This window comes from Chinchilla lanigera, unplaced genomic scaffold, assembly GCF_000276665.1.
Source record: "Chinchilla lanigera isolate Chin_1 unplaced genomic scaffold, ChiLan1.0 scaffold00048, whole genome shotgun sequence".
NCBI classification, from domain to species: domain Eukaryota; kingdom Metazoa; phylum Chordata; class Mammalia; order Rodentia; family Chinchillidae; genus Chinchilla; species Chinchilla lanigera.
This window is the reverse complement of record NW_004955449.1, coordinates 1,291,246-1,302,009: the sequence shown is the minus strand read 5'-3', so window position 1 is coordinate 1,302,009 and position 10,764 is coordinate 1,291,246. Positions and strand designations below refer to the sequence as shown.

The 10,764-nt window shown below is 46.8% G+C and overlaps 2 long non-coding RNA genes across 2 annotated transcripts; both read right to left on the bottom strand.

Annotated features, from left to right (window-relative positions):
• Window positions 1-1,332: 1,332 nt before the first annotated feature.
• LOC106149546 lies at window positions 1,333-4,973 on the bottom strand. Its single transcript, XR_001235804.1, has 3 exons — window positions 4,932-4,973; window positions 3,191-3,273; window positions 1,333-2,059 (listed from the first exon to the last, which is right to left on the bottom strand). It is a non-coding gene; the product is annotated as an uncharacterized LOC106149546 (long non-coding RNA).
• Window positions 4,974-5,000: 27 nt separating this feature from the next.
• On the bottom strand, window positions 5,001-8,542 carry LOC102008363. The gene is made up of 4 exons (XR_262482.2): window positions 8,305-8,542; window positions 7,988-8,140; window positions 5,540-5,662; window positions 5,001-5,039 (listed from the first exon to the last, which is right to left on the bottom strand). It is a non-coding gene; the product is annotated as an uncharacterized LOC102008363 (long non-coding RNA).
• Between the last annotated feature and the right edge of the window lie 2,222 nt (window positions 8,543-10,764).

Here is a 10,764-nt window from a genome sequence, read left to right as displayed (position 1 = left end):
TGAGAAAGGAGATGACTGGAAAATGTCTAGTTAAACCACACCAGGCAGATCTTTGTTGTTTTACAGAGTTCCTCAGGCCTTTGGAGGTCAGCACTTGAGGATGGATCTGTGAAGAAATGCCCTTGATGACCAGGCCCGCCCTTTATTTGTGCGAGGAACACTCTCCTCTGTCCTCACAGTGCTTCCTGTCTGCAAGGTCCTCAGGAGCTCCCAGTCTTGCTGGAGGCCCCCACCCACAGACATTTTCAAATGTCAGGTGACACTGTCAAGTGCCAGTGGGTGCAGGTGACTATAATTGTGCTCCTGCCCCTTCTCCGCCACCAGCTCCTGCTCCTCTCTGTGTCTCCCCAGAGCAAGTAAACAGCATAGCCTGCTTCACGGAGGGGCCTTCGCACCCTCATCTCCGTCCTCCTCTGCTCTGGGATCAGGTCTCCTACCTTCCCTGCCCCAAGGCACTCCGGCCCTGGCCTGCCACCTTCTGCTCTCATCCGTCCACACAAAAAGCTTGCATTGAAGTTGCTAATGTCTTTCCTTGGGTCAGACCCTCAGTGACTAATTTTCAGTGTTGTTCTGAACATGTAATGTTGCTTACCAAACCCTCCCCTCCTGACTACCTCTCTCGGGTGCAGTTTCCCCTATTTCTCAGATTTCCCTTTCTTAGCCTCTTTCTTTGCCTCCCTTCCCCTCCCTTACTTTATTAAAAGTTAACCCCTTGCAGATAACTCAGTTGTTCATCAACCAATGAATGGACAAACTGGTTTATCTACCTGAGCCATAAAAAGGGATGCAAATACGGACTACAACATGGAAACCTAAAAACATAAAATGTTTTATGACTGTATAAATGAAGTGTGAATGTGTAAAAGTAAAAAAAAGCCAGACACACCAGGCCACATGCTATATTATTCCATTTATTCCAAATGTCTGGATTAGGCAAATAGGTACAGACACAAACAGATCCATGGGTATCAGGGCTAGGCTACGGATGGGGAGGTTAATTACAAGAATTTCCTGTTACAGTCGTGAAAATACTCAAGAATTAGTGTGGCAATTGGAAAACACTGGGCATATACTAAATGCCACTGAGTTGTATACTTTAAAAGACTAAGTATGGTCATTTCTTTTTAGAGAAATGACCTAGAGATTGAACCTAGGACCTTCAATGAGTTATATTTCTAGCCCCACTCCCTTTTCGGTACCAGGAATCTAACTCAGGACCTTATGTTTTCCAGGTAGGTGCTTATACCACTGAGCTATATCCCTTGCTCTTTCTTTTTTATTTCATTTTTTGAGACAAAGTCTTACTAAGTTGTTAACTTGCCCAGGCTGAGCTCAAACGTGTGATCCTCCTGCTTCAGCCTCCAAGAGTGCTGGGATTATAGGCACATGCCACTACATCCAGCTAGTATGGTAATTCTTACGTGAATTTTACTACAATACAAAATGCACCTTATTTTATTGAAAACAGGCATGGATAAGGTCGCGCATGCCTGCTGCTTCTACTATCTTGTGCATACTGGGACTCTCAAATCCATTTCTCAAGCCCAGCCATCCGTCCTGAACTCCAGGTCGCCGTGTCTAAAGAGCAGACATGTCCAAAAGGCCCACAGATGCTCGCAGCTCATCTATGAATGACTGAACGGGTTCTCTATCCTCAAATCCTGCTCTTCCTCTTCTGTTCCTGCCCTTGTTTCTGACAGCTGTCACCTATGCCAGAAACCAGGATCTTCATAAGCTGCTCTTCCTCCTCCTCACTCTGGTCCGGTTGTCTCTAGTGTGTTATCTCTGTGCCTCAACGAGCTGCCTTGCTTAGCTCTCTCCTCTGGACGCTGCATTCAGTGGTGAATCCTCAGGGCAGCCATCAGCAGGGTTGAGACACAAACCTGTTCATGTCACTCTGAGGCATCCCACTGCCACCGGGATAAGGTCCAAGTTCCGCTGCTTGTGTCTTGCAGTCTACTGAGGCCTGGAGCTACCTGGCCCTCCAGCCCCAGTAGAACCGTTCCTGTCGAGCTGGTGTCCAGGTGTTTGTTACTCAGCATCTTTGTCTGCTTTAGTCCTATCAAAGACAAAATAACAACAAATTTAGTTCAAAGATCTTCATTGGGTTTTATTTGCCAACCTAGAATTGGGCAACACCTTGTCCCAGTGTTCCAGTGAGCAGAGCAGAGAAGTTTAGTTTATAACAGAGAAGACCGAGGGAAGCAGAAACAGAAAATGACATGCAGGATGGTTATTTCAAAGGCACTTTCCTTGTAAGAGCTAATGCAGAGAGAGGGAACCTTTTACCTCGCCAGCTAAAACTGGCTTGTTTGGGGATTTCACTGTCATCTCTCTTTCTGTTCTGATTTCTCAGACAGTCAGGTAACAACTTAGTTACAGCTTGGTGATAAGGAACTTCAGCAGGAGTGACTCCAATCTGGTTTGGCCAGTTGGGCCTAGAGGAGGCATTCAGTCCAAACCAGTGGTCCCATCCAGCTTGGTGCTACATTCCTGTCATCCCAGCACTCAGGAGGCTGAGGCAGGAGCATCACTGAGAGTTTGAGATCAGCATAAACTAAATAGTGAGACTTCATCTCAAAACACAAATAAACAAGTGAAATCAGTGGTCTGATAAAAATTTTATTCAACGATCTTTGATGCTGAAAGACTTGCATCCTTTTTATTATGAGCAATAACTAAGACAGAGATTGTACTTTTGGCTGTACTTTCACACGAACAGCAAGAAAATCCCAACATTCTTGAAAGAAAGCCCAGTGGGAGGGAAGGAGTTCTCATGCCCTTCTGTCCTGCAATTAAGGCAGAGCAAGAACTGCCTTCAGATATTTGGCTGTGCGTACATAGTGGAGAGGGCCACGAGTGTCACTCTGTGGCAATAAATTGCCAATTTCATCATCTATTAATGTCCTGCAAACTGTACGGCATTTGATGTTTTCTCTGAGAAAACATCTCCAAACTGTCAGCCATCTCCCCTGCATCCTAATTACTGTGTCACTAACTGTTTTGGTTCCACGTCTTTCTTCCACAAAATGGGCCCCTCGGCATTGGCTGATCACAGTTATCATTTTTTAATGGCCAAATCTGATGGATTTACAAAGAGTTTCCTCAAAGCCACTGGCCATTCGGGCCTCGTGCATCAGTGTGCGACCAATGTGAGCCAAGTAGTTTTGTCCAGGCCATTTGTCAATACCTGGAGGAGAAAGTGTCGGCAGCACAGGACGGTGATCACGCTAGTCATGCGTCTGAACTGACACAGTATCTCACTGCGTATACCTTGAGAAAAGATCAGAATTCAAGGTATAATTTCACTGAACGCATGTCACTTTCATACCAACAACAGGTCAAAAATTTGAAAAGAGAATTCTAAGTTGCAGCACTGTAAGTTGAGGAACAACGTTTTAAACACAGTGACCTCATGAAGCTAAAAGCTATTCCTCCTACAGGATGGACGATCACGGTGTTAGCCCTTGTTACCTTTAAAGTTCACAGTGTGTGCATCGATAAAAGTGAGACAGTTTAATTTGTATTATTAATTTGTATTGAAGGTAGGATAACACCAAAAGGGCCAGAGATTTAGTCTTCAATAAAAAAAAAAGATAATTAACAATCCAAAATGTTCCTATATGCTAGACCCTGTTCTGTGTGCTTTGTGCATACTGACTCCTTTAATCTCCAAAACTCTAGGACATAGGCATTGTTATTGCCCTCATTTTTTTTCCTCAGAGAAAATGACTCCAAATCATCAGCAGATGGGGAACCAAGGCGCAGAGTTTTACTCAGGTTACGCAGCCAGGCAGTCTATGTCCAGAGCCCATGCCCCGGAACCAGTCGCCCTCACCAGAAGCCAAGGATCTCCATCATCACCAACACATCCGGGGTGAGAACTATGAGAGGTGACAGGCATGTGGCTGCCTCACCCACCTGCACCTGTAATCCTTGCAGCCAACCCTTTCGGAAGCACCTTTACTATTATTCTCATTTCACAGAAGAGAGCCCTCGGGCTTCTGTAGGACAAGCTGCCCAAACTCATGAACGCTGAAATGCTGGGGCAAGGGCAAGAGCCCGGTGGACTCCGCCGCTGTGAGCGGTGCTCAGAAGGCAAGGGTCTGGTGCAGGCCCTAAGTGAAATGTCCGGCAGCCAGCAGGGACACTTAGAAGGCCCCCAGAGGCCCTCAGTGGAGTGGTCAGGTCTGGGGCTGGGGCAGCGGGGCCTAGAAAATACACAGTGGGCCTGGAGAGTCTTACACTGACAGGAAGTAAAGTAGTGCTCAACCAAACACACATTTTACACAATGGAAAACACAAAAAGGGAAGTCAGGTGCAAGGATCAGAGGATCAAGGCTGGAAAGCTCCCAGTATCTGAAACTATGATAATTTGAGCAACAAAATAACAACAGCATTGGATTAAAAAGAAAAACATATATATCTAAACTAATATAAATAATTAAATGAATAAATAAATACATGAGTAGGAGAGACAGACTGTTCTTACGGGAGACTGTTCTTATGGAACATAAAATTGTTCTTATGTTCTTATGAAGGAGCCCAAATTTAAAAAGTAGAAGAATGAAGAGATCAGAAAATGACCATTTGAGCTGGGCGTGGTGGCACATACCTATAATCCCAGCACTGGGGGTGGCAGAGGCGGGAGGATCCCTTGGAGTTCGAGGCCAGCCTAGGCTACATAATGAGTCCAAGGCCAGCCTGAACTACATAGCGAGACCCTGTCTCAAAAAACCAAATAAATTAAATTAAATTAAATTTTTAAAAAAATCACCATTTGAACCCCATAGTAATAAATGCCACAGGACAGGTTCACAGATGTATGCTAAACGTAGTGGGTGAAACTATAAGGAGAAGCAGAACCTTTGTACAGTCTCAAAGTATCTATCCAAAAATAGTAGTTAATAGCTGGGTATGGTGGTACATACCTGTAATCCCAACACTCAGGAGGCTGAGCCAGGAGGATTGCCTCAAGTTCAAGGCCAGCGTGAGTTACATAGTGAGTTCAAGTCCAGTCTAAATTACAAAGTGAGACCCTATATCCAAAAAAAACCAAATCCAAAAATATTAGTTATGGGGCTGGGGATTTAGCTCAGCAGCACAGCACCTGCCTGGTAAGCGCATGGTCGTGAGTTTGATTCCTGGTACCGGAAGAAGAAAAAAAACCCAAAAAACAAAAACAAAAATATTAGTTACTATGCTGGTTTTAATGTCTAACAATTCTTTGATACTCTGTCTTCCAGGGAAGGAAGGACACTCTTTCCTCTGCACATACTGAGTATGGGCTGAACTTAGTGACTAACTTCTAACAGACAATGTGAAAATAAAGTAGTAACCTCAGAGCAGCAAAACCAGGCAGATACCACCTTAACCCAGTGACCGAGGTCAACATTAGCTGTCTGTTGTGGTGATGTCATGTCCTGCTGATACTGTGTCATGAGAAAGGGACATCCCTTGTCCTTCCCCGGTGTGGTCAGGGGTGTAAACACCATACAAACCCAAATCGAAGGGAAGCGTTTGCTAGTCTACAAAATACCTGACTAGTACTTCCGCCAAGCGTCAAGGTGGTGAAACACAAGGAAAGCTTGCAAAGCTGCCACCAGCTGGATGGCTAAGGAAGCACGACAGCGGCATATTATGTGGCATCCTGGGTTGGTTTCTGGAACAGGAAGAAACACATTAGTGGGAGAACTGGTAAAATCTAAATGAAGACTTTATTTTAGCTTGTAGGCGCCTGTCAACATTAATCTCTTAGTGTGCGTCACTGAGCTCTGGTGATGTAAGTGGAGAACATCAGGGGAAAGCGGGGAAGGCTCGGAGGGACTCTGACAGCTGTCAGCAGGGACACCCAGAAGCCGTGGGCAGCTGGGAGGCTGTGGAGGACACCTGGCGTCTGTCACTGGTGCTTCCATGTGTTGCCTTGGTGGGTTGGACTTCTTCACCACAGAATCAGGATATTTCTCTACTAACGTTGGCAACCCCAGGAGGGAAGTAGAGAAAGGAGGTACTGACTGCGCTAGGGAGTGGTGGGGTAGACACGGAGACAGGTCCATCTGATGGTTACAGCTCAGAAAATCATGGAGGTGTTTCAGTTTCAGTGAAAAAAGTTGCTATTAACAGGGATAAGAGGGCCAGGGAAATAGCTCAGCGGCATAAGTGCCTGCCTGGCAAGCCTGAGGTCATGAGCTCGATTCCCATTACCAAAAAAAAAAAAAAAAAATCTCAACACAACACATTTAAAAAAAAATGGATAAATAAAAATAAAATAAATGTGAAGCTAAAACACAGAAGAAAATGTTCTAAAGAACAGAAAAAGAAAATAAAGCATCTTCTGACATTTAAAATAAACTCAGAAAAAAATAAACTCAGGAAGTCAGAATAAAATATAGATCGTAGTTAATATGTCCTGGACTGGGGATATAGCTCAGCGGCAGAGTGCCTGCCTGGCAAGCGCAAGGTCATGAGTTCAATTTCCGGAACCACGAAAAAAAAATATGTCACGACTGGTTCCTTAATTGTGTCATGCATCCCACACTCCTGTGAGACATTATCAGGGAAAGTTGGATGTAGGGTATATGGGTATTCTCTACACTATGTTCTCAATTTTTCTGTATGCTAAAATTATTTTTGTTCTAAAAATAGTCTGTTCATAGCAAGAAAAGGAAATTGGCCCCACCTGTGTAAGGTGTGGCAGGCAGGCTCCCTGATGGCTGAGCAGAGCTGCCCTCCAGGGACTGGAGAGGAGCCCAGAGAGAAGGCAACATGTGGCAGAAACAAGAGCGACTGATGACAGAAGCAAAGGAGGAGATACTGTCCTTACAGAAGAGCAGGAGAAGGAAGAGTGGGATGATAAAGAGAAGTCCTGCACCCCAAGTGCCCTCCCCACAGCGAACCCTGGCCCAAGTCCTTGCCTCTTAGCCAGTTCTGCTGCCTCCCTGCACCTGCTGCCTTCTCACCAGAGCATGATCATGCTGGACACTCTGGCCCTCCGGCCTGGCCCTCGGCTCTTCCCATCCTGCCTCTGGCTCCCCGCTAGGCCAGCGGGCGCCCAGGGGAGGAGCTTAGTGGCTGAGTCTCTACAGTCCCATGCCAATATCGCTCCCGCTGTCTCCTGGTATCTGGCCGTGCTTTTTACTCACTGGGACAGCACCTGAAAGTGACTTGTTATATTTATTATCTGTTTTTCAGCTCAATATTTTTTTTCTTTAAGTTTTGAGAAAGAGCTGGGTGTGGTGGCACACACTTGTAATCCCAGCATTTGGGGGGCTGAGGCAGGAGGATCACCATGAGTTTGAGGCCAGACTGAGCTACATAGTGAGTTCAAGGCCAGCCTGAACTACACAGTGAGACCCTGTCTCAAAAAACCAAAAACTAAATAAATAAGTGAATAAATTTTGAGACAGGTCTCACTAAATTACTAAGTTGCTCAGGCTGGACTGGAACTCACAATCCTCCTGCTTCAGCATCCCAGAAACCTGTGATTGCAGCATGTGCCACCCTGCCCAGTTATTGTCTATTTTTCTTCCTCTTTAGAACATGAACTCCAGGAGGGCAGAGCTTGTGCATGCTTTGTTCCCTGCACTGGCACCCCGCACATATTTCTTAACAGAGAGCAGGCTCATTGTCTACTGTTTCCATATGGTTTTTGACAGCTGTGTGTGCACTTAAAATTTGTCTAGTGAGACTTAAAGATTGAATTTTAAATAGTGATATACACAGCCGCCGTGGCTCGTGACTACAGTGCCGTCTAGCAGCTGTCAAGGTGCTTAAGTGAATTCGCCAGCTCCTAAAGTCCACTCTGGCCTGCAGGGGTGAAGAAAGTCACTCCAGGCTGAAGCAGCAAAGTAACTCCTTGGCACTGGTGGTCCCTCTGCCCTGGAGAACTGGGCTGCTGAGCTTTCTGGTCCTCTCTGGGCAGGCAAAGGTGGGATGCACGTCCTGCATGGAAGCGTTTGCGTTTTATGCAGAGTTGCAATGTGCTCACCAGGCCCTTCCAACAGCGCAGTTTGTGAGAGCTCTGGCCCTTGGCCAAGGGAGTCTCCAGCTGCTGACCGACCCTGCCTGGAAAGTCAGCTTGGAAGGAACGCAAATGTCCTAATCCTCTTCCAAACCACTCTAAGTAGGCTTATCCAATGACCTGTAAAACAAAATTAGTAAAGGGACACTTTAATTCCAGCTCGTTAGAGAGCTTCTAAAATCTTTGAGAAAGCCAACGCAGCAAATTCAGCACAGGGGAGCCGAGAAACACATCCCATTTGTAAAAGTGAAACGTCCTTGCATTTTTCCCTTGGGTTCTCTTACCCACGTGATTCAGCACACAGAAGACCCCTTCTGGGGTGCTCGTTGCAAGGATCCCCAGTGAAGGTGGGAAGCAAGCTCTCAAGAGGAGAAAGCTACGGTGGCCCAGTGAAGTCAAGTGAGTTTTCCCCAAATTCTGCCAAGTGCAGTCCCAGCTCTGGTCTGCTGACTCTAGTGGGGGAACATCTGCGCTGTTCTTACTACCTCGGAGCTGGCTTATTGCACAATCTCAGGAAATAGTCCATATGAAACCCTGGCCTACAGAGTGTTCATGTTCTGGTTTTTATTCTGCAACTTTTTTATAACGCATGTTTTCCTTTCTCATAATGTCATCTGGAAGCAATTCCTCCCAACAGCTGGATTTGCTTTCACAATTGGTAAACACATAAAATGGAAGGCCAAGGGAGATTCGGAGACTCACCAGAGGAGCCTCGCCCCCACCCGCTTGGCTCGCCTTCTGAGGCTTATCTTGGGTCTCCGAACAGGCTTCATCAAAACTCAGAACGTCTTCAAACAGGCGACCCACATTTCATTCCCTTCTTCAGAGGGTCAACATGTTCTTTGGGGGAGAAATTTTCAGAATACTTTACAGATAAAATTGATCAGATGCAGGCCAGATTGCCAGCTGCCAAGGTCTGTGTGCTCCATGTGGGGGCCAGCGGAGCAGTGTCTTCCCGGCATTCCCATCGCCCTACAGTCAAGACCTCGGGGCTCCCCCGGGCCCTCCCTGAGAGCAGCACCTTCCAGTGCCAACGCCACCAGAGCCCACAAAGAAAGACACAGCCCAAAGGACACTAGAGGGCCATCAAGAGAGACGGCTGGCCCCAGACATGCTGCAGATTCAAGCAGGAATGCTGGCCGGGCTCAGGAAGCGCCTAGGCCGAGAGCACAGCTGCCTTCGCCTGTGGAGTATGGGGGGACCACTGCTCTGGGGGCTCAGCAACATGGCCAGATCTGGCCCCGTGTAAACTGGAGTACAGGATGGGGGGCAAAGCTCAGGCCTCAGGCTCCCCCCTTTTGATCAAAGTTTCCAGTACTCAGGAAATGAGCTGAGCACATGGATGAACTCCCCGAGGAGCTCAGAAGTGTGCCCAGGCGAGCTGCACAGACGAGGGTGATGCCATTTGGCCAGCTTTGGGGTGGGTCAGGAGGCTCTAGGTGGTCAGGGGCCCGCTACTTCTCATGAAGGGGCCTCCCAGGGTCATGGGCCTTGGTCCTCGAAGCTCTCCAGGTAGAGACGGGCATCCTACCCACTGGATAAACAGAAGGGGTCAAGCCCCCGAGGGGCCCTAAGGAAGAAGACTGCTCTGCTCTCAGCGCGAGCCCCCTGCACCCTTTTCTCTATCTCCAGGGTCTTTCTCTCCACCTCTGACCTGGTGGAAAGTTTAGCTACCAGGAGCGGGGAAAGAAACTCCATTTCCCACCCCCTATCTTGTGGTCTCCTGCCTGGAATTTTGAAAATCCCTGAGTTTCTGGTCCCATGCCAGGGCTCATTCCTTCAGATCCTGGTCACTCATCTCTGGTCATCTGGGCTGCTAGGGAGGGGCCTGGAGGACACTTGGAGAGGGTCACCCAGGCCTAGGGTGACTGAGTGAGTGAGGGCCACTGGCTGACACTCCACAGCCATTCCACAGATGACAGACACCAAAGAGACAGCAGCCAAATGCAGTGTGTAGACGCTGTCTGCACCAGATTCGGACAAACTAACCCTAAGGAGACATTTGGAGATAATCAGGAGATTTGCGGACTGGGAAAGTGTATTACAAACCATTAAGGAATTGTTAATTTTGGTATGTGATTTTGTCATTATACAAGAAAATGTCCTTATCTTTTTGTTTGGTTGGGTGGTGTTACGGCTTGTGTCTTGATGTCCCCTCAAAACCTCATGCAGTCATAAGAGGGTCTTTTTCAGAGGTAGTTGGATCTAGAGTGTGATTGATTCATGGTGTAATGCTAGGATTAAGGGTGTGAGTACTACCCACCTGGATAAGGTAAAATAAAAGGGACAGAAAGAGCTGTGGTCACTTCCTTCTTTGCTTGCTTTTGGTATCTTCTGTGTGCAATGAACTGCTTTTCCTCCACAATGCCACTCTGCCTTGGAGCCAGCCAACTATGGACTGAAACCTCCACAAACTGAGCTAAATAAACATTACCTCCTATAACTCTGGGTGCTGGGTATTTTGTCTATTTTGTCTCAGCAACAAGAAAAGTAACTAAGACAGTTGGTTTTTGTTTTTTTGAAACAGGGTCTCACTATATAGTCCAGGCCAGCTTTGCACTCACTATATTTCCCAGGCCAGTCCCAAACTTGGGATCATCCCGCCTCAGCCTCCTGAATGCTGGAATTATAGCTATATTGCCACCATTCCTGGCTCTGTCCTTACTGTTTTAAAGATATATATTGAAGCATTTATGGGTGAAATGTAATGTCTGGGATTTGTTTTACATACTTCAGAAAGCAAA